Genomic DNA, 25,508 nt, shown 5'->3' with positions numbered 1-25,508 from the left:
GGATTGATAATTGTATATGTTCTTTGCTACATCTTAGTACAAAAAATATAAAAAAAATTGAAACACGTGGCAGTAATGTCTATTGTCTCCAGCTTTGAGAGATTAATAAGTTATTATCGATTTTTAAAAGGTTTTGCTTTGACATAATATCAAATTAACAAAAAACTTAACACTCTTCTCGCAAAATATCATCAATTATGTATAGTTTTAATCGATACATGAAACTGTAATCTTCCGATTATTTATTTGTTTGTTTCTATTTCAAATGATTAGTCAGGTTCAAGGTTATTGTATTCTTAATATGTATTGACCAATTAAATAATACGTCAAACAATCAAATTTGCGCATTAAAAACTAGCATATAGGTTGTTTTTTTCTAAATTCACATATAACAAAATATGCGCACGCACATATAATTATATTATGAGTAGTAGATCAACGGACACTGAGCAAAAGACTGCTGAGGTAATATTTGATAATATAATTATTGCGTTTTCAACTACTGCACTGCCAACTATTCACGGCTGGTATTGTGCTCACATTCATAATATAATAATTTTATAAGATTAAATACTGTAGACGTTAACGTTATTTATTTTGTAAAAATATTTCTTTTCTGCATTCAAACTGTATACCTGAAAACAAACTTATTTGCATTTACTTATGTAAATACCTGTATACCTTGTTGTACGACTTTGCCACCGGCAAAGCTAGAGAAAAAACAGTACATTAATTTAAGTTGTTACACGGACACTTTTTATGAATAGAAGCACTCGTGCATGGTCAGAGAGTTCAAGGGCACTTTAACTTTCAATTAGATTTGAACTTTTGGTTTTACCGACATATTTCCTTTTGTTTTTTAAATAGAATATTTACGTCAGCATCAATATATTTAAAAAAAAAATCCATTAAATACCATTCGTATCAGTGCACTAAAGGATTTGCCTATTTAATTAAAAAAAAAGGAGTATGGATTTCTCCTAAAAAAATATTTTGATCCCAAATTTCAATAAGATAAAATATTAACATGGTCAAGCAAATGACAAATTTATGTTCTACATTTTTCCTGATTTTCTGAATACCGTATAGTGCTTATTAAAAAAAACATGTATCTGGATGATGGCTTTGGAAAACTTAACAATTAAAGCACTCAGAAAAGAATATACCGCAACCCTTATTATTTTTTGTACTGGTAATTATGTCACTTAAGGAAATTCGCTGCTCAGTTTCAAAATAAATAGCTTTCCATAGCACTAGTATATATTGATAGTGAACTAAATGAGGAATCTGAAAGCAAATCAAATATAGGGATTAAGGTGCTTGATTTCTAGATATTGGCCATTGGAATTTTCGCGTGAAAATGTTATCTCATGACGTTTCATAGCTTTATCATTGACAAGTTAAAGTTTTCAAAAATTACTTAGATATAAATAAGATTATATAAGTCTTTTACAAATGGATTATAAAAAATACACTTAAAAGATTCATAAAGAAAATAGGAGTCCATGGGCAAAATATTTTAAGGTATTCAAATGGACAAAACCAGAGGATCTCGAAAATCTGAAAAAAAAACATTCTAAAACAGGACAAGCAAACATCCTTAATTATGTTGATGAACCAATTAGTTTTGTGTAACAAAGCATACGGAAATAATAAAATATACTATTCTAGGTGTGTCAATAAAATAGTTATATGTGTAGGATACATTACTTGCTTTTGATGGTCTTTTCAATTGCCAGTTTACTCATTCATCTGAATGGGGGTAAAACAATTACTGGTTGCAGATTTATTTTCTCAAACTCATAAAACAACGTTTAATCTACTATTATCTTTAACCAGTTTTTTTCTATAGAAAATTATAGAACCAAGTTACGAATAAGACAATCGCTTGTGTCACGTTTCGTTCTTTGGCAAGGTTTAAATTTCTGACCGATAAAAATGAAAACTGAAAGTAAAGGTAGACTCAATTTATATGTTGATCGATCAGTATTAAATACAATGTATAATGCGACACATTATTATTTTGTGTATTTGAAATACATACAGTATATCGGGGGATTGATAATTGTATATGTTCTTTGCTACATCTTAGTACAAAAAAAAAAAAAAAAATTGAAACACGTGGCAGTAATGTCTATTGTCTCCAGCTTTGAGAGATTAATAAGTTATTATCGATTTTTAAAAGGTTTTGCTTTGACATAATATCAAATTAACAAAAAACTTAACACTCTTCTCGCAAAATATCATCAATTATGTATAGTTTTAATCGATACATGAAACTGTAATCTTCTGATTATTTATTTGTTTGTTTCTATTTCAAATGATTAGTCAGGTTCAAGGTTATTGTATTCTTAATATGTATTGACCAATTAAATAATACGTCAAACAATCAAATTTGCGCATTAAAAACTAGCATATAGGTTGTTTTTTTCTAAATTCACATATAACAAAATATGCGCACGCACATATAATTATATTATGAGTAGTAGATCAACGGACACTGAGCAAAAGACTGCTGAGGTAATATTTGATAATATAATTATTGCGTTTTCAACTACTGCACTGCCAACTATTCACGGCTGGTATTGTGCTCACATTCATAATATAATAATTTTATAAGATTAAATACTGTAGACGTTAACGTTATTTATTTTGTAAAAATATTTCTTTTCTGCATTCAAACTGTATACCTGAAAACAAATTTATTTGCATTTACTTATGTAAATACCTGTATACCTTGTTGTACGACTTTGCCACCGGCAAAGCTAGAGAAAAAACAGTACATTAATTTAAGTTGTTACACGGACACTTTTTATGAATAGAAGCACTCGTGCATGGTCAGAGAGTTCAAGGGCACTTTAACTTTCAATTATATTTGAACTTTTGGTTTTACCGACATATTTCCTTTTGTTTTTTAAATAGAATATTTACGTCAGCATCAATATATTTAAAAAAAAAAATCCATTAAATACCATTCGTATCAGTGCACTAAAGGATTTGCCTATTTAATTAAAAAAAAGGAGTATGGATTTCTCCTAAAAAAATATTTTGATCCCAAATTTCAATAAGATAAAATATTAACATGGTCAAGCAAATGACAAATTTATGTTCTACATTTTTCCTGATTTTCTGAATACCGTATAGTGCTTATTAAAAAAAACATGTATCTGGATGATGGCTTTGGAAAACTTAACAATTAAAGCACTCAGAAAAGAATATACCGCAACCCTTTATGAAGTAAAAAAAATCGGTCATTAAACATATTTTCTTCAATATACAAATAAACATGATATATGGACATGAATAGTATTTTTGAAAATGCTAAAAGTTAAAGAAATGATGATACCGACGTTTATATTTCAATAAAAAAAAGACTCATATATCAACTCACCTAATGCACGATTGATCCTATCAATAAAAAGTGTTCGTGTACTGCATGTCCAAATAAGCAACAAATCCTGAAGAAAATCATTCACTTTATTATATACATGTCATCAATTTTGGACAGTTAGATGCGATTGAACAATTTAGTAACACGTATTTAATCCCGATCAACGCTTGCAGAGACAGTCATGAATTTTAAAAAAAATCAATGTAATATATCTTATAACGAGGCAAAATCCATTTTTTTTTATGGATATTGTTATTGAATTTAAAATTGAAAAAAATTAGGGTTCCCAACCCAGGGAAAAAAGGTTTTGGGAGGGGGGCCACCATTATTCCCCATTAAAATGCATTGATTGTCATAAAAAAAATATAGCTTCCGCCACGCACACACACCCTGAATATTGAATATATGTATTTGCCCGCAAACGTGCGATTTTTACGATTTTTTTAAAGGGAGGAATGGGGGGATGGAATGGCACATCCTGCATTTTTTTCATCAAAATACCATAGCCCGTTGTTTTTTTTTTTTTATCAAATGCATTTAATTCCTGTTTTAAAAAACTCTCGGTTGAAGGGAAATGAAACAAACATGTGTTTACAATATGACTTACATTTTCTGCTTTATGGCCATTTAGGTTTCTGAAATGTTCAGCATTGTAAAATGTACTACTTCTTTATTGAAACGTCGTACAAGTCAGATACAAATCTGTTGTTTTTTTTCGTTTGAATAGTTTTACATTAGTTATTTCTGGGGCTCTGTATATCTTGCTATTCCGTGTGAACCAAGGCTTCGTGTTGAACACCGTACTTGGACCTTTAATGTTTTACTTTAATGATTAGTGACTTATATAGAGAGTTGTATCATTGGCGCTCATAACACATCTTATTATAGCTAGTTAACAGTGAACTTTACATTAAAGTGATTTGAAAACATTGTATATTAAACAGCTGAAAGAGTCAGTTTTAATACACAAGAAATATGTATCTTTAAATAATTAGATGCAGTATGCATATGTATAGGTCAACTTTCCACAAGTGACCAACAGGCGTGGAGGTTGTTGAAGGATGATCGAATTGTTGTCATTTTGTGAATGAAAATCTATTTGTTAAAATTGATTGATGGTATTTATACGTGCGCTTTTCCCGAAGTGTTCAGTAACAAGTATAGATTTCACAGAACAGTGGTTCGATGGTCACGACTTTCCTCCAATCGACAGGCACAATTTATTAGCAAAGTTTCATTAGTAAATAGTGTATTCAATCAAACCCCGTACATTTTGCATGAGATATAAGTCGTAGATGATATTGCAGATCTTTGGTATTCTAGTGCTGACATAATAATTAAGATGTGATACTCTGTTTTAAAATTACAAGCTTTTAAAAAGACTGTTATAAATTGAAAGAATGTGAATGAATGAACTTGAAATTAGAAACTAATTAAAGATCTCTGTATTTGTTTGTTAGATTTAATCATTGAAAAAAATTGCGGAAAATGAATCTTTTTTTTTTCTTGTTGATACATTTAACATAATATGCTAATTTATTTAATTCTACCAAAAACTGTAAAAACAAATAACAAGGATTTAATAAATAAAGGCAACAGTAGTATACCGTTGTTCGAAATTCAGAAATCGATAGAGAAAAAGACAAATTCGAGTTACAAACTAAAACTGAGAGAAAACACATCAAATGTAAGAGATTTTAAAAATACCATAAGTAGCCTCTCAAAGTGTTTTTATATATTTTTTGCTCAGGGCCAACATGTAAATTTCGTGTATAGTGCTAAAACGGAAGATATATAGATACATGTTTATTCCAAAAAATCATATTGACAATTTCCTCAGTTGTCAAGGATGCAAAATGGGGATTCCTATTTAAAACCAACAGTTCGGGAAGCAAAAGGCTAAAACATGTGCATTATATTACCAGAAAAAGTAGTAAAATAGTACTTATTATTTTTGTATTTAAGAATTGAAAGCTTTTTTTTGTTTATTCATTTGGGTGTAAAAGCCTAGACCGAAGTATATTTTGTATGGAGCACAAGGCGCTACTTTCCTAACATGTACGCATGATCAACGCGTTTAAAACCCTATGAAATTACTAATAGAAGCATCCAATACTTTTAATTACGTTTTTAAGCTATGACCATGAAAACACTATTACTACCCAGTTTTAATTTCTTTACCTGTGCACTTTATGTGGAAATGTGTGTCATCATGTATTTATCAAGTCATGCAATTCGTTTTGAAATGAAGAATGACAAGATATTGCTGTTACCCACTACATCTAATGTAATTATATGACAATGAATGTAAACGAAATACTTTGTAGAATGTAATACTAGTAATAAATAATGTGTCATTATAACATATGTTAACATGAATGATATTAATATAACATTATAGCATAACTATGTGCACCTCTTAACCATGGATTAACTTATACAAAATAAAGAGACATTAATGGCAGACCACATAACATCATGACTCGTGCCATACTATTATCAATCAAGTTTTAATCTATTAATTTATAGTACTGTGTCATTCGTGCAGATTGTAGTAGTTTATTATCAAATATCATAATAGACGTGTTAGGAAAGTCGATACTACTGTTGGCACTCGTGTTGGACGGAAGATGAATACAATATGAATTTGGGATCATCTCCAAAGGTATGAATACTCGTTTTTTTATATTACATGTATGCCAACTAAAAATACGTGCTTTATAGTATTCAAGTCATAATCAATCAATTTTCAAAGATCCAAAATTAGTTTCTAAATGTGAGATTTAAATCAATTGCGTGGTATATTGAAGATAGTAATAACCAATACATGTAGCAAAAAGTTAAAAAAAATCATAATGCAATCTTTATCTTTTGTGGAAAAAGGGGAGACATGCTTTATTTTATTTTCAGAATCAACAAATTCTTGCAAAAAATAAAGGAACAATAGTTTTTTTCTCGCCTTGAATATCATTTGACTCTCATTCTAGAACGATTTTGAAAAAAAAAATTAAAATATTTTTTAGGAAATCACAAGACCCCTGTTACTTAAGACAAATACTTGTAATGATAAATTATTCTAAGGATGCAAATTTGTGAGTTTGTGTCCATTTACATAAAAACATAATAATTGTATGAATGGGAAGCATTTGTTTAATACGAAAACGAGTCCAGTTCACAATTCAACAATCTGAGTTAGTTCGTTTTTTTCTCGGTGTTTTTTGTCTAACACTTTATTAATTTTTATTGTGTAACAATTGGTGCTAAATTTACCTTCGACTTGTGAACCTGAAAATGAATTGGGTTATATATATTTATACGGGTTAAGTATATACCAAGTTAGGTCAATATATGTCGAATTTCACGAGTCTAGAGTGTTGTGACCTACCGAATTAGTCTTATTGCCGGGTTTCGCTAAGATTATCAACACAATGGGTGCAACATGTCGAGCAGAATCTGTTTACCTTTTCTGAGCATCTGAGATTATCGCCAGTTTTCGGTGGAGTCCGGGTTGCTAAGTCTTTAATTGTCTATGTTGTGTTTGTGTACTATTTTTCTTTTCCTGTTTTATGAATTTTGCGTTGTCTATTTTCGATTTATGAGTTTGAATGCCTTTCTGGTATCTTTTGACCCCTTTATCATGGGTTTAGCGGGAAAAAAACGGACGGAAGAACAGAAAGACGGTACCACTACACGACTCTCCCTCCATTTTGTTGACGCGTCGATAAAAAAAACCCATTTGAAGTGGACATGAAGACAAGTGTTATTTTACACGATGGCAATAGGGGCACGAAGGGTCGATTGAATTATAATTTAATGAAAGTCCGTTAAAAGGAATGAGATTGTAACTACGAGAAACAATGTCAGCTGAGGCTAAGATTTGTTTTCTTTTTCTTTTATTAATGTCTTGCAAACTTTTTATTTCTAAAAGGAAAATTATTTGCAAAGTTATCATCTTATCAAAGACGCTGGATTATGATATATACACATGGAAAAAAGTATTGCAACACCTTGGTTAATAAAACTTGAAAATTCAACCTCTAATTTTGGATGGAATATGATAAAATATTTGTAAAATAATATTGAAACATAGGTAATGATAAAATTGGCATTTAAACGAACAAAAAAATTTTTTTTTTGTTTTTTTTTTAAATACTTTTTTTTTTAATAAAATAAATCTTTTATTGCACATTTCTCTGCTGTTTACAACTTACTCGACTCACAGCATTCAGTCGAGTATCCCTGTAAATTAGTTACTGTTTAATCAGGGAGATTATACAGTAAAAATATTAACTATTAATTATGATTAGTTATACAATAATAATATATAGATACATTGATTTTGACAATTTGTCTTTTGCAATTTCCTCATATTACGTGATTACGGATTTGTACTATCTATTGTCCGCTATTGATTTTAGGTTTATCGTAAACCTTACCTTTTGATCAAATCAAGATCACGTGAAAGTAGAGATGATCGGATAATTAAAGAATGCCACGTGTATTGATGAGCAGAAGGCTCTCATCTAATTTAAGTGTCTATAATGGTGAGTTTTGGAAATATTTCGTTTTATAATTTATTGAAAGCTTCATGATTTATCTTAAAATATCAAAGAATTTCTATTCTGACATTAGATAGTACAAGGTCAATGTTCAGTAAGCATGCTGATTGTTGAACATGTAAACCTTGATCATTTGTCACATTTAAATACACACATGGAATTTGTTTACATTGCCTATGAGTCATTCTACATGATATGTGTAATGATATTAAATAAAAATTCATTTTATGATTTATAATATAAACATAGTTATTATATATTTTTATAAACATCACACAAAAACCTACTTGTTTTTTATCAAGAGTTTTCATACTATCAAAGTATTGTTGAAATTCTAACTTAAAAATTCTGTAAACATCAACATTTTTTTTGTTTATACTCTGATGCATATGTAGATTTATGAATAGAGAACATTAATACAGTCAGAAATAGATTGATGTCATAGAAGTTTTTATCATATATTTTATATCCAAGTATTAGATTTTTGAATGAGATTATATGTGACCCCATTTTTATTTTGTCAAGCAGTAATTTGACTTTTTCCCAAAAAGTTTGAAAGAATTGGCATGTGATGAAAAAGTGTTCATAGTTTACTAATTGGTTGCAAATATGGCATTGGTCATCACTTTTCAGTTGCCAGATGTGCAATAGCTGTTTACAAGGAAGGATATAGTGAAGTAGCTTCTACCTGAATATTTTTAACTTGTTAACTTCTAAGCTGTAAAATATAAAGTTAGGCATTTTGTACAAGTAGCTTGACGATTCTAATTTAAATTGTGTTTTCCATTTTAGAAAGCCAATTGGTGTTTCTTCCTCTATATTACATGAATTAATGCTTTTATATATTTCTTTTGATGGAAGGTTTTCAATGCAGATCAATTTTAAGTATAGTTTTGTATCTGTTTTAACTTGAGTACAGCATGATTTATCTGATTTCATTTCCATTTGCCACTTTTTTGGTATTGCATTTTTTATTCTCGATAGTTCTGATATCCAATTTGATTTGATTGTTAGTTTATCTAATACAATCTTTTGTGAAATGTTTCCTTCTTTGTCGATTATATCATTAATAAAAAGTATCCCATTTGTTATCCAATTTGAAAATATTTAGCATTTGTTTTGAAATTTTATATGCTTATTGCCCCAAATATATTGTTGTCTTATGTTAATAAAAGTTGTATTGTTTTTGTTTGAGATATTTTTTATTTTAAACCTACTTTTTATTATTTCTAAGTAAAAAAGAGGGAGTGTTTTACTAAGGTTTGGGATTGCTTTTATGCTACCTGGATTCATGTTGAATACACTAGTAGCACGATTTCAGTCTGAAACGGTCATTTTGGTCTGATCACATCTTGATTGACTGGATTTACCGCTAGAGGAAATCGTCGAGACATTTTAGACCGTTAAGACTGCGTTACAATCGATAGCCGCATCAGGTAAATCAGTTCGTTAAGGCATGTCCAGACGGAAAAGACTGAATCGTCTAGCGGGCTGTTTAGACCCGTTAAGACAGTGTCAGACCAAAACAGACCATGGATACAAAATTACGTTCAACATTTTCAGACCCTGTTTAGATCCGTTCAGTATATCGGTTTGATACCACGAGTTGCGCCCCTTCTACTCGATAATGCATTTTAGATTAATATACATGTATTTTAATATAATTATAATTTGAAGTATATTTTGGTTAATTAAAAGATAAATAAGGATTAAATCTTCTGTTGATTCTTTATTTCTTTTCTTGTTTTGTTGAGGAACTACTAAATTATTCGCCTATATAATTGTTTATTTTTTAATAAATGTTAGTTTATATGAATATATATATTGATAATTAAATGCAAGGACGTATGTTTATTGTATACACACCAAAATGTATGCCATCAATTTAACCTTAAAATGTGAACACCAGTGAAAATGTGTTTCGTATTTGAAGATTAAAAAGTAACGGAAAATCCTAAACGTTACCTTAAAAAGTTAAGGAAATGCGGTATGATTGCCAATGAGACAATCCACAGAAATGCAACGGAGGCAAATTAACACATGCATATTTTTGTTTTATGTATTACAGTTGCTTTAATTCGTTATCTGTTGATATATGTCATAGTTTACCGTGGAAGCTGTTGCTTTTTTATGTTTTTTTCGTGCGAGTTACTCTATTAAACTATTCTCGACATCCGGAAATTCAAAAAAAAGACTTCCCGGATCCCGAAAGCTGATCATGATACTGCATTCAGTCTCTGTCGGGACCGTGTTAAAGTATCACCGTATAAAAATGTTCATTCAAACAATGTTGTATCCTTATAAAATGTATTTTCTAATTCATATAATATGTATATAGCACTTAGTATATACATGATATATGTATGGCGTTAATTTAAAAAAAAATCTGTGTTAGTTAAAATGGTCGAGTTCAATGGCACGTGCTAGTAATCAACCGGGTCAACAGGTAACAAAATCAATGATCCATAACGTAAGGAAGAACATGCCTATTATATTTTCCAATTACTCTCATCATCATTCTTAATAAAAAGGTGCCGTAGGGCTAAACGTTAATAAAGAACTAATGAATTTGTGTATACACGTATTTAAATAGTGATGTCTGACCGTCAGTTTTAAATATACATGTCTTTGTTTTTCTTATATTGAACAAAATAACGAATTTGAATCTATTATACGTTAAAGGTTCTTACAATGTCATATGTCTAAACACTAAAAGACCATGCAAAATATTTGAGCGCCGTATGGAAAATCATTAAAAAACATGTACTGTTCGGAAGTTTGTTTACTATTCAAAAGAAACTTTTCGCTTCTCTACTTGTATAGTTTAGAGATTATTCCTTTAAATTATGTCAGTTACTTAGTATATAAAGTAGTGTGTATCATTGTATTCTATTTATTTGGCTAATTGTATAATTATAATATACATTTTGTATTTCACAACTATATATACTATAAGTTGTAGTGTGATTGATTGTTGGTTGTTTAAAGTCCAGTGGCAAATACTTCATGCATATTCAGGACCAGCTGTAAGTTTATGACATATATGGAACTCACTGGTGTAGTCATAGATAGATAAGATGTCGTATGTGACAATGAGACAACTCTCCATCCGAGTCAGAATTTATAATAGTATATAATAAAAATAAGTCAAAATACGGTCTTCATCATGGAGTCTTGGCTGACACCGAACAGCAAGTTATAAAGGGCCCCAGTGTAAAACCTTTTAAACGGGAAAACCAACGATTCAATCTTTATCAAGATGTACGTAATTAGTGGTGAAGTGTCATGGAAATGGATAAAAAAAATACAAGGATATGGAAATGGATAAAAAAACAAGGATAAAGATCCCTATACGATTTATAAGAAATTAAATGAAATACATTTGAAATAAATGAAATTTCTATTGAATTTATTTAGAGTGTTTTAAACCCAAACTTTCCTTCATATGTTAAATTTTATCAAATCCGTCTCTTACTTTATCTATTGTTTGAGCAAGTCGGCTAAATTAAGGCTTTACAGCTAGTTTCCTAATGCATGTAAAGCAAAACTTTGGTTTACTTGCTTGCTTTGTTTGTATGATTGATTATACTAATTTTGTTAATAAGATTGACATCTTTAAACAATATGTATCGGCATAGTTTAACCTGTATTTATATAATTGTTCCGGACCATATGAGTATTTGGACCATACGCGTATGGTCATGACCATATGCGTATACTCATATGGTCCGACCATACGCGTATGGTCGGACCATATGAGTATTATACTCGTTTGGTTATTAACGGTCCGGACCATATGAGTATTTGGACCATATAGGTATTTTTTGAAATATATAATAGAAATAATACATATTAATTTTACATTTCAAAAGCTACATAAACATTAAATATTAATGGCACAGTCAGTTGATCTTAGTTTTCATCGCTAATTGTATTCGTGTATGCTTTTGTATACTTAGAATGACATTCACACGGTACCATACCTGTAACTTTTCTGCGCGGATTGCTTGTTTTGGCTGCGTGCAGTGATATCGACTCGGACAATTCCGATGTGTCTACGTTTTTTTTTAGAAACTCTTGATCGTGTAGATCTTCAATATTGTAAAATGAATATGACAGATCAAATTAAATAAAGGAAGTAGCTATTTCATGGCTCTTAAATGCTATTTTACCGGTCTTATACATTTTTTGTAATTAAGATTAAAATAGAAGTATAGAAATAAAGAATAGAAAAAAAAAAAGTAAACATACTGTAGTACGTACACTTTTAATATTTTACTTTTTAATAAATATCATGATCTTTAAAAAATATCATGATCCTTGCCGGAGATGTCACCTACTTTAAACAATAAAATTCCTTTTCACAATATGTTCATTCGATTTTGACATCTTATAATTGTACTTACAAATAATAGTAAGTAATATTAACTGTGTGAAACTGTTTTTTTTGTTTTTTTTAGTTTTTTTAATATATAATAAAATCGCATTTTAGTGACGTAACAACCAGAAGGGTCACACCTAATGAAGAGTTTAAAAGTACACGTGTTGATTACCCCGACCATACGCGTACGGTCCGACCATACGCGTATGGTCGGACCATATGAATATATACCCATATGGTCATGACCATACGCGTATGGTCCAGATACTCATATGGTCCGGAACATAATTATTATATTTGAATTAAATTTGGTGTTATCATAATGATTGTACAATAAAAAAAAAACCAAAGCAAGCACGCTAACTAAAGTCTTGCTTTACATCATTTCATCATTTAATTTATAAGTGCACTTGAATTGTTTAGGTTTTATGTGGTTTGCAATTGAAGGATGGAAGAGTTATCATTGATATGTTCATAATTATAAATTTATAGTTAACAAAATTTTGTATTTTTGAAACACTAAGGCTTTTTATCTCGGGAATAGATAACCTTACGGAGGATGAAATTGGGAAAACTTTTAGGTATGTTGGTCCTCAATTCTCTTCAACTTCGTACTTTATTTTGCCTTTTTTTTAATTTTTTGATTCGAGCGCACTAGTCTAATGAGCCTTTTTTTAAAACGAAACGCAAGTCTTCCGTAAATATTAAATTGCAATCCTGGTTAACATAACCATAGTGTCATTAGAGAGAAAATTCTTTGATTAAAACACACTCGGGAATAGCAGGAAAGTTCACAAAAAGAGTATTGGGAACTTTACTGATTTATTTTATCATATATATTTCTGATAGTTTTTCCGACCTATTAACATATTTTCAAACTTGAAAGGAGACCTCTTTCAGCGGCAGGAGCCTGGAACATGTACATATGACAGTTTTAAGTAATAGCTATATAAATATAAAAGAGAAGATGTGGTATGATTGCGAATGAGACAACTGTCCACAAGAGACCAAAATGACACAGACATTTACAACTATATGTCACCGTACGGAGGTCAACATTGAGCAAAGCCCATACCGCATAGTCAGCTATAAAATGCATGTCAAAGATACTAGTATTAGAATTATTAGAATCAAAGGTTAAAGTACTTACAAAATATGTCATCTTGTAGAATGTGATTTCACAAATATATTATTTTCAAATTCGCAGTCCAAGTCAACGTTAAATCGGTTACACACATTTTTCATGTTATAAATCCATTCCAACAATATCATTTTAAACACACACTAGCTTGCCTTTTCATTAATTTGAATAATACAAATTCAGCTAAATTTTGTTTATTCCCATCAACAGAGATTTCTCACACTCATCCCAGACGTTAATAATACTCATGCACTTCAATTTTGATATTAAACAATTTATTGATACGGATGACTACGCTTTAAAAGTACGGTTACATCAGGGTGTAAAAAATGTGAATTTGTTATTAATTGAATTCAAAGATAGATTAAACGGTAGCTTTAATAGTGAAATGAACTAACTTTTTGAAGACTCGCCTAAATGTGTGTTGCATAGATGTATTTGACCCCAACAATTTTATTTAGATCATGCTGTATTAAAATTATATTTATAGAATCATTTATTTGAAAATACCGCATACATCTGCTCACCGTTTGAATATAGAAACTTGTCGATTTTATAATATTGAGAGATATCAAAAATTTTGTAATATGTGTGATAAACAAGTATTTGGAAATGAATATCATTTTATTTTAGTATGTGAAAAGTATAATGAGTTTTCGAAAGAAATTTATCAAACCATATTGTTTAAGAAAACCGTTGAATCTTAGACTTTTTAGACGATCAATGCATTTGAATAGGGACATATAGTTCGTCCTTTTTTTGATGCTCGGTTGTGACCCCCTTTTAAAGTGGCTTGGTGCTCACCAGTATCTGTTCATTATGTAAAGCAACTTAAAGGGAAATTCCGCGATTTTTTACTTATCATCTAATTATGTTCATCTTAACATAAAAAACACATTTGCAAAGTTTTAAATTTATATTCCTTCTAATAACGGAGAAAATCAAGTATTTGTAACTTTTTTGGTTGAATTCTCGAGTGGGTCGTGACGTATTAGCCCGATTTATTGAATTCTGGGAAAAAATTAAATCTGTTTAACTTATCGACAATATACGTAATTAAAAGCGCACAGCTGACGAATGGTCGTAGTTATTAACCACAATATAAGAAAAAACGAAAATGAATATGCATATACAGTTTTGTATTGATTGAATTAAACTCCTATAAAATTATCTCTAGTAAATGTTTTTGAATAAATTTAATTAATTATTGTTGAATTTTTTTTCATAAAATATTTATTGAACATTTTTAATGATATTGAACTGAAAATATTTCAGTTCTATTTACCGTTATTGTTTTGATAATCATTTCAATGCAACTAATGTGTGAGCAGAGTGTGTATATTATTTTGTAAAGGTCACTGTATATTTCTCGGCTTGAGGTCAATTCGTTTACCTTGTAGCTATTTAGCCGCAGGTGTGAATTCAAGCGTACACAGGTATAAATGTTGTTATTTGGAAAGGATAAACAAAAAGTATTAGAAAGAGTATGCTGTCACGATGTAAATACACTAAGATTTAATACACGATGAGAATAAAGATACAATAATTAAATTGTGTAAATTAATTGAAAATAAAATTCAGATTCGTAATTCCGAAAGTGTATAAAAATAAAAGGAAACAATTTTTGATTACTTTCTTAGCGGCAATTGGCGTAAAGATTCAAATATGAAGCAAAAAATAGTAGTTTTAATCTTTAATAAAAACTAAATGCAATATTACCCAATTTGATTTACCATTGTACATCTGTTTGATAGCATTGACTTTACCGGAATTTCTTAACTTGTATTCAAATCTGGCTGTGTTTAAATGCTAATAAAACTATTGCAATTTTGAAGTTTTTCATTGACAAAAAAATACAACATACAACATGCATGATTTTTTTTTTAGTTTCTTTAAACATTTTATTCTTACATAATTAAATTCATTTGACAATCATTTACACAAACTTTTTGTGAAAAGAATACCAATTATCCAAGCTAAGGCAATATTTCTTTTGAGGATTTTTGAGGATTTTTTTTTTAAAATTCTATGGTAATATTTGTGCAATGATGAACATGATAGCCGTCATTAATCCAAATAAGTAATACAGTAGTTGTAATAAAAGTTATATTTTAGTCATGCATAACTGATATTGACGAATTTATAATAGTTCGTCCATACATCGTTGTTCTTGAAACAATCATTATTAGTATACATGTAAGTTTTCTGACGTATAAGAGCCATTGAGGATGAGCTCCAGAGAAATCAGACTAGTGGCGTTTCGTTCGTTTGTTTGTTGGGAAAGGAGAGGAAATGCAACCGCTTGTACAGATAAACGACAGAATTACCATACAAGCATTTATAGTCAACACAATCAGAAAGAGTTACCATCGTTAGACGTGGAATATGAAGGCTTCCAAGAATGAACAAGTGACATGTCTAACTCTGAACAGTTAGAAAACAGACTGTCGACATCGACCACTTGTTCTTGATATTTGAACCTGTATGCATATATATACGTATACGTTTATGATAAAGTGATGAGTTCTTGCGTCTGACAAAAACTTAATTCCTTCATGGTTATATCTTGCCATACGTTTATATTGGTTTGTAAGGTGATAACTCAAAATCGTTATTTGAAAATCCTGTTTGTGAGATGTAGATTCATTTCAATACAGAAATTTCGTCTTTATATATTTCACAAGTGTTTAACACGGAGAAGCTCTGAATGTCCATTACTCCCATTTTGTTTGGGTGTGAACCATCGATGTTTACAGCAATATCAAAGAATAAGATGATGATGGTAGAAAGAACTATGGGCGTCATGTGGCAAATATTACATGCATATCGGACAATGAGTTGTCAATCTGTATGAAAAGATTTCCAATACAACCATATTATTGAGAAGGAATGTTTACATGCTATAATCTCGTACTAGTATTACAGGGTTCTTGTGGCGTTCACATTAGACACACATCTTTTTAACGATGTTTAAAAAAAATACAGAACCAATTTAATGTCATGTTTCCCTATTTTTTAAATATAACTAAAAGTCTTTTATCTGACAAGAATACTACTATTTAGCGAACAAGTAATTTATTCTTTTTTCTAGTATTGAATACCAAGAAGGAAAATAAATCCCGAAATTAATTTGAAACTTTGATACTCAAAAGTTTCCCAGCAAAATATTCATATCCCCTGGGGATAGTTAGTGTTCGTCCAGTTGCATATATAACAATTGTGATGACGAATTCCTTCCTTTGTTCGAGAACAATCTTAGTGAAATATAAATCTGTGATTTTACTAGGTCCACAGCTTCAATGAACCAAAGCAAAAATTATACATCGACCTGTATTTAAATCAAATTGGTTCTCTTCTTCTTCTGCTACAATAGTCTATCGACATTCGATGATTACATACTGTTGGCATACGTGGACTAGTCTATTTACAACACTTTTTAATACCCCTATTTATTCAAAATATATGTTTTTTTCTTATGTTCAATGTATACATGTATATATTTTAAATTGCGCTATAGTTCCGTAACTTTCTATCCAGTCGTATAAACGAATTGTCGGCAAGTGCGTACATTTTTTTAAATCAATATTTCTGGTCTGTTCCAATCTGTCCTTCACTATTGACAATGACTATATATTACATTTTCCCAAATTCACCCTTGGAAAAAATATTTAAATAGATTTTAATTTCATCAAAATCTTATTTTTTGGGTATTATTTATATTTTTATGAATTATATTCTTTACACCAGAAATGTTATTTATAAACAAGCGTATGAGTTTAGTAATGACAAGTAAGACAGAGTTGTATATTATACATCTGATAGTTCAAAATGGAAAGTTATAAGTTATAAGTTATCAGCCGTGTACACTGATCAATACCTGCAGAAGTGAAACGATGCATGAACTTGCAAGCCCGACAGGAAATCGCTTGAATACCTGGACGTGTCGCCTCACACCCCTCACAATACCTTTGGAAGTAATACCTTTAGCCATGCTGGTGATCAGATGAGGGAAGATCAAAATATATTTGAAAAAAGGTTTACTTTAAAGAATTATGAACGAATTAGATTTTCGAAAACAATTTTCAAGGAACACTTATTTATGATTTCACACTTTGACTTTTCACCTAATTCCAATATCAACAGTTTAAAAACAACAGACCATGGTAATTTAAAAAAAAGTAAGAATATTTTCCGTATCAAGTTAGTTAGTCGGATAAAACAACCGTACGATTGACAAGATATCGAAACGCAATTACGACTACATCGGTTACTGTAGTTTTGTTTCTTTGTGGTTTATAGACAGATCGTTTTTATTTATCGGGAAAGAAGACAAAATGGCGGATCAAAGAGAGTTGATACTCTAAATTTAAAATCGATGGTGATCGCTTATCTAGCGGAATAAAACTTTAATATCTATGAATTTGAGCATTTTTATACAGAATGAACATAATATCAATTTTTGATTTTTTTGCGAAGTTTCTATTTAACAATTAAAGGGAAATTTTTATTTTTGACTGTGAAGGCCCAAAATTAAATTCATTTGAAAATGTGTTATATTTGATCATACTGTGCTGTACTGTTATATAAATGGGTATACTTACTTATATGATTATTTGACTAATATAAATATATTTCACTGATGTAATTGAATATTTGTAATAATTATTTTCTGTAAGTTGTATTGCTTACGAATAAAAGATTATGTTATTAATAAAATAAATATTATGACTTTCCTTTTTTCATTGCATGTCCATGCAGTGGTGTTGCAACGCCAAAGAACTGATAATAGAAAGCTATTTTAATTTGATACATAGGACAATGAATCTTAACAAAAGGTTCTATAAATTCAATTGTGAAAAAAAATCACAATACCGTGCATTAACTCAACAACCGTTCATCGACAAATATTACTTGATATTCATTGAAATGATAACAAGATAACAGTTATTATAAAAGCAGGGCAGCCTTAAGTTCTAATAGTTTTGTCAAAAAAGATTCAAAGTTTTACCGATGCATTGATATTTTTATATATTTTGAGTTGAAATGGCCTAGCGATAGTCTGATCACTTCGAATCATGCGGCAACACGTTTAATCTGAGCATTCGTAAAGTTTTTAAACTAAAATAAGATCTATATTAGCTATCAAAACATATGTTATATGTAAGCTATCTATTATAAATCTATGAGGAGTTTCATGAAAAATGGGGGGGGGGGGGGGGAGGGAGGGGGGGGGTTGAAGTCTAACTTTAAATATATAAAAAAAAAAAAAAAAAGATCGAGATGTGGTACGATTGCCAAAGAGACAACTCTCTAAAAGCACGAAAAGAGATTAACTTTACTGAAACAGATATTAACATCTATAGTCACGTACGGCTTTAAACAATTTGAAAAAATTATACGTTAAATTCCCTTTTATATTCAGTATAATTCCATAAAGTTATTATAGAAGTTATATTATGATAAAAAAAAAAGGCTGTAAAAAATGATTGAGAGTTGACGAATATCATTATATCATGACATGTAAAGCGTTGGATGTAGCTATAGATAGACAGACATTTTATACTGGATAATATATCAAAAATAAGAAATTTTATATCAAACGAATCGCTTTCACGTTCTAGACTATTCTGTACTATATACATACTTAATCATGTTTTTTAATGTTCAATCTCTGAATTGAGACAGCACTATCGGTCATCTTATATAAAAAAAAAATCTATTATACTCTTAAATAAGCAGCGTGTAATAAATATATTCACCCATCCCGTCCCGTGTGCAAATAGGATGAATATGAAGGATCCTGAGTGTACATTATATGTCCTGAGTGCACTAAGGAGGTCATTACCGGTGTTTAGACGTACCCCAAATAAAAATTTGGATTTTTGTTCAAAATTAGCGCACATGCAATGCACCACCTCTTCGGAGTCCTCCAAAAAGGTAAAATTCCCCTGTATTAGTATTTCTGGTGTATGAAATTCATTGTGTATATTATCCGTTCCATCTACAATATACGCGGAAGTGACACGGCCGGGTATTGTAAAGCTGTTGAGGGACTTTAAATGTCAAATTCATATCCCTGGGCGAAGAAATTACCGGTTTGTGAAAACTTATATTAGTGTGTTACCTTGGTTCTGGTCTTTCACGCTGTCAGAATGAAAGGTTGAGCAACTTTTGTGGGTTATAAATGAAAAAAGAGAAACCGTAAAAAAAAATTAAGAGAACAGAAAATGAGCTTTACAAACGTCTCTCTAACGATAAAAACAATGTAGATTATTTAGATCATTCGAACTTGTGTAAATAATGGATATTAAGTTGTTAAGACTATTTCATATAATTGTTTTTATTTATTGTATTTACAAATTTTATACAAACTTATGACGATTGATCATTCAGACCGTGACCTTTTGCATAGACACCTGTTTCTTGTTGAAGACTAAACATGCGCTCTTGATTCATCTATGTTTTTTGTCGTTTGGTTGCTGTCAAATTGAAATATATCCCACATCTCCTGTAGTATGTGTTCCGTTTGATTACTTTAAAATCAGTTTATAAGTATTTTTATTGAAAGGGTTATTTGCATGAGTATAGACCAATTCAATACTAATATATACTTATATATATATACAAGTTAACAATTTTTTTTCTTCTGTGACGTATTAAATTTATAATAAGATCCATTTTGTTACAACCTGTGATCAATTTTATTTGGCAATCGCCAATGGCAGTCAGCAGGGTTAAAGAACATCAGTTGTTCGACCTGTTAGTCAAATGCGTTTTGTTTAAATATACCTTTTCACTCTTTTGGTCTTTTGGAAAATGTTGTTTGTGCTGTTTTTAGACCCTTCTACAACGAAATTTGTTTGACATGCACACGTATAAAAATTGCGGTTTTTATCCAACGCAGTGATAGGTTTGAACGTAGTTTTCAATTTAGACTCGTTTATATTTTTTGTTTGGGCATGTATCATATTTTCCCTCCGGTTTATATGATCCGTTCATCCTATATATTGACTCTTAAAATTCAAGAGTTAATCTAAAAATGAGGGTACTTTCTCTAAAAATGAGGGTGCTTTTTATATGGCCTTCCAAATACCGTTTCGATCTCTAACATCACTGAAGAGACATTTATTGTCGAAATCCGGATATGGTGTACTAAAGAAATATTGACACCGAATGTTTGTGGCACAACATCCTGTCCACAAGTTAACAATTTTTTTTTTTTCTGTGACGTATTAAATTTATAATAAGATCCATTTTGTTACAACCTGTGATCAATTTTATTTGGCAATCGCCAATGGCAGTCAGCAGGGTTAAAGAACATCAGTTGTTCGACCTGTTAGTCAAATGCGTTTTGTTTAAATATACCTTTTCACTCTTTTGGTCTTTTGGAAAATGTTGTTTGTGTTGTTTTTAGACCCTTCTACAACGAAATTTGTTTGACATGCACACGTATAAAAATTGCGGTTTTTATCCAACGCAGTGATAGGTTTGAACGTAGTTTTCAATTTAGACTCGTTTATATTTTTTGTTTGGGCATGTATCATATTTTCCCTCCGGTTTATATGATCCGTTCATCCTATATATTGACTCTTAAAATTCAAGAGTTAATCTAAAAATGAGGGTACTTTCTCTAAAAATGAGGGTGCTTTTTATATGGCCTTCCAAATACCGTTTCGATCCCTAACATCACTGAAGAGACATTTATTGTCGAAATCCGGATATGGTGTACTAAAGAAATATTGACACCGAATGTTTGTGGCACAACATCCTGTCCACAAGTTAACAATTTTTTTTTTCTGTGACGTATTAAATTTATAATAAGATCCATTTTGTTACAACCTGTGATCAATTTTATTTGGCAATCGCCAATGGCAGTCAGCAGGGTTTAAGAACATCAGTTGTTCGACCTGTTAGTCAAATGCGTTTTGTTTAAATATACCTTTTCACTCTTTTGGTCTTTTGGAAAATGTTGTTTGTGCTGTTTTTAGACCCTTCTACAACGAAATTTGTTTGACATGCACACGTATAAAAATTGCGGTTTTTATCCAACGCAGTGATAGGTTTGAACGTAGTTTTCAATTTAGACTCGTTTATATTTTTTGTTTGGGCATGTATCATATTTTCCCTCCGGTTTATATGATCCGTTCATCCTATATATTGACTCTTAAAATTCAAGAGTTAATCTAAAAATGAGGGTACTTTCTCTAAAAATGAGTATGCTTTTTATATGGCCTTCCAAATACCGTTTCGATCCCTAACATCACTGAAGAGACATTTATTGTCGAAATCCGGATATGGTGTACTAAAGAAATATTGACACCGAATGTTTGTGGCACAACATCCTGTCCACAAGTTAACAATTTTTTTTTTCTGTGACGTATTAAATTTATAATAAGATCCATTTTGTTACAACCTGTGATCAATTTTATTTGGCAATCGCCAATGGCAGTCAGCAGGGTTTAAGAACATCAGTTGTTCGACCTGTTAGTCAAATGCGTTTTGTTTAAATATACCTTTTCACTCTTTTGGTCTTTTGGAAAATGTTGTTTGTGCTGTTTTTAGACCCTTCTACAACGAAATTTGTTTGACATGCACACGTATAAAAATTGCGGTTTTTATCCAACGCAGTGATAGGTTTGAACGTAGTTTTCAATTTAGACTCGTTTATATTTTTTGTTTGGGCATGTATCATATTTTCCCTCCGGTTTATATGATCCGTTCATCCTATATATTGACTCTTAAAATTCAAGAGTTAATCTAAAAATGAGGGTACTTTCTCTAAAAATGAGGGTGCTTTTTATATGGCCTTCCAAATACCGTTTCGATCCCTAACATCACTGAAGAGACATTTATTGTCGAAATCCGGATATGGTGTACTAAAGAAATATTGACACCGAATGTTTGTGGCACAACATCCTGTCCACAAGTTAACAATTTTTTTTTTTCTGTGACGTATTAAATTTATAATAAGATCCATTTTGTTACAACCTGTGATCAATTTTATTTGGCAATCGCCAATGGCAGTCAGCAGGGTTAAAGAACATCAGTTGTTCGACCTGTTAGTCAAATGCGTTTTGTTTAAATATACCTTTTCACTCTTTTAGTCTTTTGGAAAATGTTGTTTGTGCTGTTTTTAGACCCTTCTACAACGAAATTTGTTTGACATGCACACGTATAAAAATTGCGGTTTTTATCCAACGCAGTGATAGGTTTGAACGTAGTTTTCAATTTAGACTCGTTTATATTTTTTGTTTGGGCATGTATCATATTTTCCCTCCGGTTTATATGATCCGTTCATCCTATATATTGACTCTTAAAATTCAAGAGTTAATCTAAAAATGAGGGTACTTTCTCTAAAAATGAGGGTGCTTTTTATATGGCCTTCCAAATACCGTTTCGATCCCTAACATCACTGAAGAGACATTTATTGTCGAAATCCGGATATGGTGTACTAAAGAAATATTGACACCGAATGTTTGTGGCACAACATCCTGTCCACAAGTTAACAATTTTTTTTCTTTCTGTGACGTATTAAATTTATAATAAGATCCATTTTGTTACAACCTGTGATCAATTTTATTTGGCAATCGCCAATGGCAGTCAGCAGGGTTAAAGAACATCAGTTGTTCGACCTGTTAGTCAAATGCGTTTTGTTTAAATATACCTTTTCACTCTTTTGGTCTTTTGGAAAATGTTGTTTGTGCTGTTTTTAGACCCTTCTACAACGAAATTTGTTTGACATGCACACGTATAAAAATTGCGGTTTTTATCCAACGCAGTGATAGGTTTGAACGTAGTTTTCAATTTAGACTCGCTTATATATATATATATATATATGATATTATGAACCTCATTAATTTCGATCTAAACAAGATAATTATAAAGAGATCGATATTTTAAACAGTTTTAATAAATTCCAACGATCAGAAATCTAATCTAAATTCGATTTCAATTATTTCGTGATTCTAAAATACGTTTTTTTTTGCGAATTCCGTACACTTTCCTTTTAATTTCTAGCATTATTAAAATCGTATTTTTTGAATCCTTGCTATCCTTGTTAAATCTTTTGCTGTATATCACAGCTAGTGAATAAGTCTAAATGTCCGTACAGTGTATAGTAAGATATCTTTTCCACACATGGACATTTCATAAGTATAGAAAGTTCGCTATAGTGTTCCATCATGGTCTTAGTGCAGTTTCGAGACCTTAGTGCACCACGGCGGCCAAGGTTGTTTTTAGACGCACCGTAAAGTCCCTGTCACACCATTGCAACAACGTCCTTTTATGATATTTTTTTTTAAATTGCTAGGACCATGATACTAATAGTAAAATATTTCACTTTTAAATAGTAATTGTTATGAATGATAATAGTTTATACATGTATGTATGCTGTCTCAGTTTTTAAATAGTTATTTGGTATAATATGGTGTCACGTAAGTCATTTTTGGACAGGATATTGTTTGTTTCATAGTATATGTATATTCTGCACGATTATTTTTTATCGCTACCATTACATGTATAAAAAACTAAACTATTTGGACCTTATGAGATCGCACACATATACAGCTGATTGGATAAGTGTGATGAATTGTTACGCCTACATAAAACTGATATCCAATCGAATGCCAGCAGACACCTGTCAGTAAAAACAAATTGCAAGCGTTGATGGTTAGAGATTTATTTGTGTATTCGATATATTTGAAAAATAAGTTAGATAGACACTATTCGTTTTCCCTTTTTTTCAGCTGGATTTCAATAACTGTTTTTACACTTTTTTATGTAACAGAAAGATATTTGAATAAAAGCGCACCACATGTAATGGAGATTTACAAGCATTTAATATAGCGACTTAATAATTCACAGACTTTTGCAATAATATTTAACCTTTATTTTTTAACGAACGCCTCTAAATCTGGTATGTAAGAAAGTTATAAATGGTTTTTGGATTATAGACACAATAAAAAAAATATGGAAATCAAACGCACAAGTCTGACAAAAATGAACGGACAATGCTATGACAATAAACAGAAAACGACAAAAGACATACATAGTACTGTTATAGTTTTTCCCTGTCTTAAGTTTACAATAACTTAAATGAAATTTATATAGAAAACATGAAAAGTTAAATGATAATGCATATTATTTACAATATTAAAGAAAAGTAACATCAACAATTTAATAAATTAAACATATTTAGATAAACATATTTAGATTACGTTTTCAAGTGTTAATCCCGACATCCGTAATTTTTAAGGGTATACAAATTATCTGTAACGTCAAGTTGACACATTTTCCCCCACGGCACCAGTCTGTAATTGCATAAATATTTATTTACAATCACTTGTTAACCATTAAATATAAAGTTTTTGATGTGTATATTCAATGAATAATTATTAAATATAATTTCGGCAATCTGTTGATTTTAAACTCAATTCACCACGGTTTGCGCAGCAGTATGACTTTGAACCACTTATGTTTTTTTTTAATATAGAAAATGTTAAATAATTAAATAGGAAGAGGTATGAATTAGAATTGATTATTTTCTTTATTTAATTAAAACATGGCAGACTTTCAGTTTACATAAACCGTCTTCTTTTTAATTTTAATTTTATTCTTAAAAGGGGAGCAACCCCTGATAAACACTGGGAAAGTTTTACCCGTTTTCTGTCCAAATTAATAAAATCTGAACACGACTAAACACGGTCTGACAACATCTTAACGTAATTTTGTATCCATGGTCTGTTTCGGTCTGACACTGTCGTAACGGATCTTAACAGCTCGCTAGGAGATTCAGTCTTGATAATCTTGACATGCCTTAACGGACTGATTTACCTGATGTGACTATCGATCGTAACGGAGTCTTAAACGGTCTAAAAAGTCTCGACGATTTCCTCTAGCGGTAAATCCAGTCAATCAAGATGTGATCAGACCAAAATGACCGTTTCAGACTGAAATCGTGCCACTAGTGATAGAGAAAAGTTTTCTCCAAATATATTAAAAAAGAAAAGGGGAATAACTTTACAGTTCGCAAAGTGT

The 25,508-nt window shown here is 30.5% G+C and overlaps 1 protein-coding gene across 3 annotated transcripts in view; it reads left to right on the top strand.

Annotated features, from left to right (window-relative positions):
• The first annotated feature begins 2,492 nt into the window (after positions 1–2,492).
• Positions 2,493–25,508, top strand: part of LOC134699982 (uncharacterized) — a 50,573-nt gene continuing 27,557 nt past the window's right edge. The window contains exon 1 of one of the 3 annotated variants that reach the window (XM_063561385.1): positions 2,493–2,520. The gene's annotated coding sequence lies outside the window, so the exon portion shown is untranslated. Of the gene's footprint in view, positions 2,521–6,004; positions 6,057–7,779; positions 7,936–25,508 lie in introns of those variants that run through there. The other 2 variants (XM_063561384.1, XM_063561383.1) reach the window with 2 other exon arrangements.

This window comes from Mytilus trossulus, unplaced genomic scaffold (genome assembly GCF_036588685.1).
Source record: "Mytilus trossulus isolate FHL-02 unplaced genomic scaffold, PNRI_Mtr1.1.1.hap1 h1tg000103l__unscaffolded, whole genome shotgun sequence".
Taxonomy (NCBI): domain Eukaryota; kingdom Metazoa; phylum Mollusca; class Bivalvia; order Mytilida; family Mytilidae; genus Mytilus; species Mytilus trossulus.
This window is presented reverse-complemented; position numbering and strand designations above follow the sequence as displayed.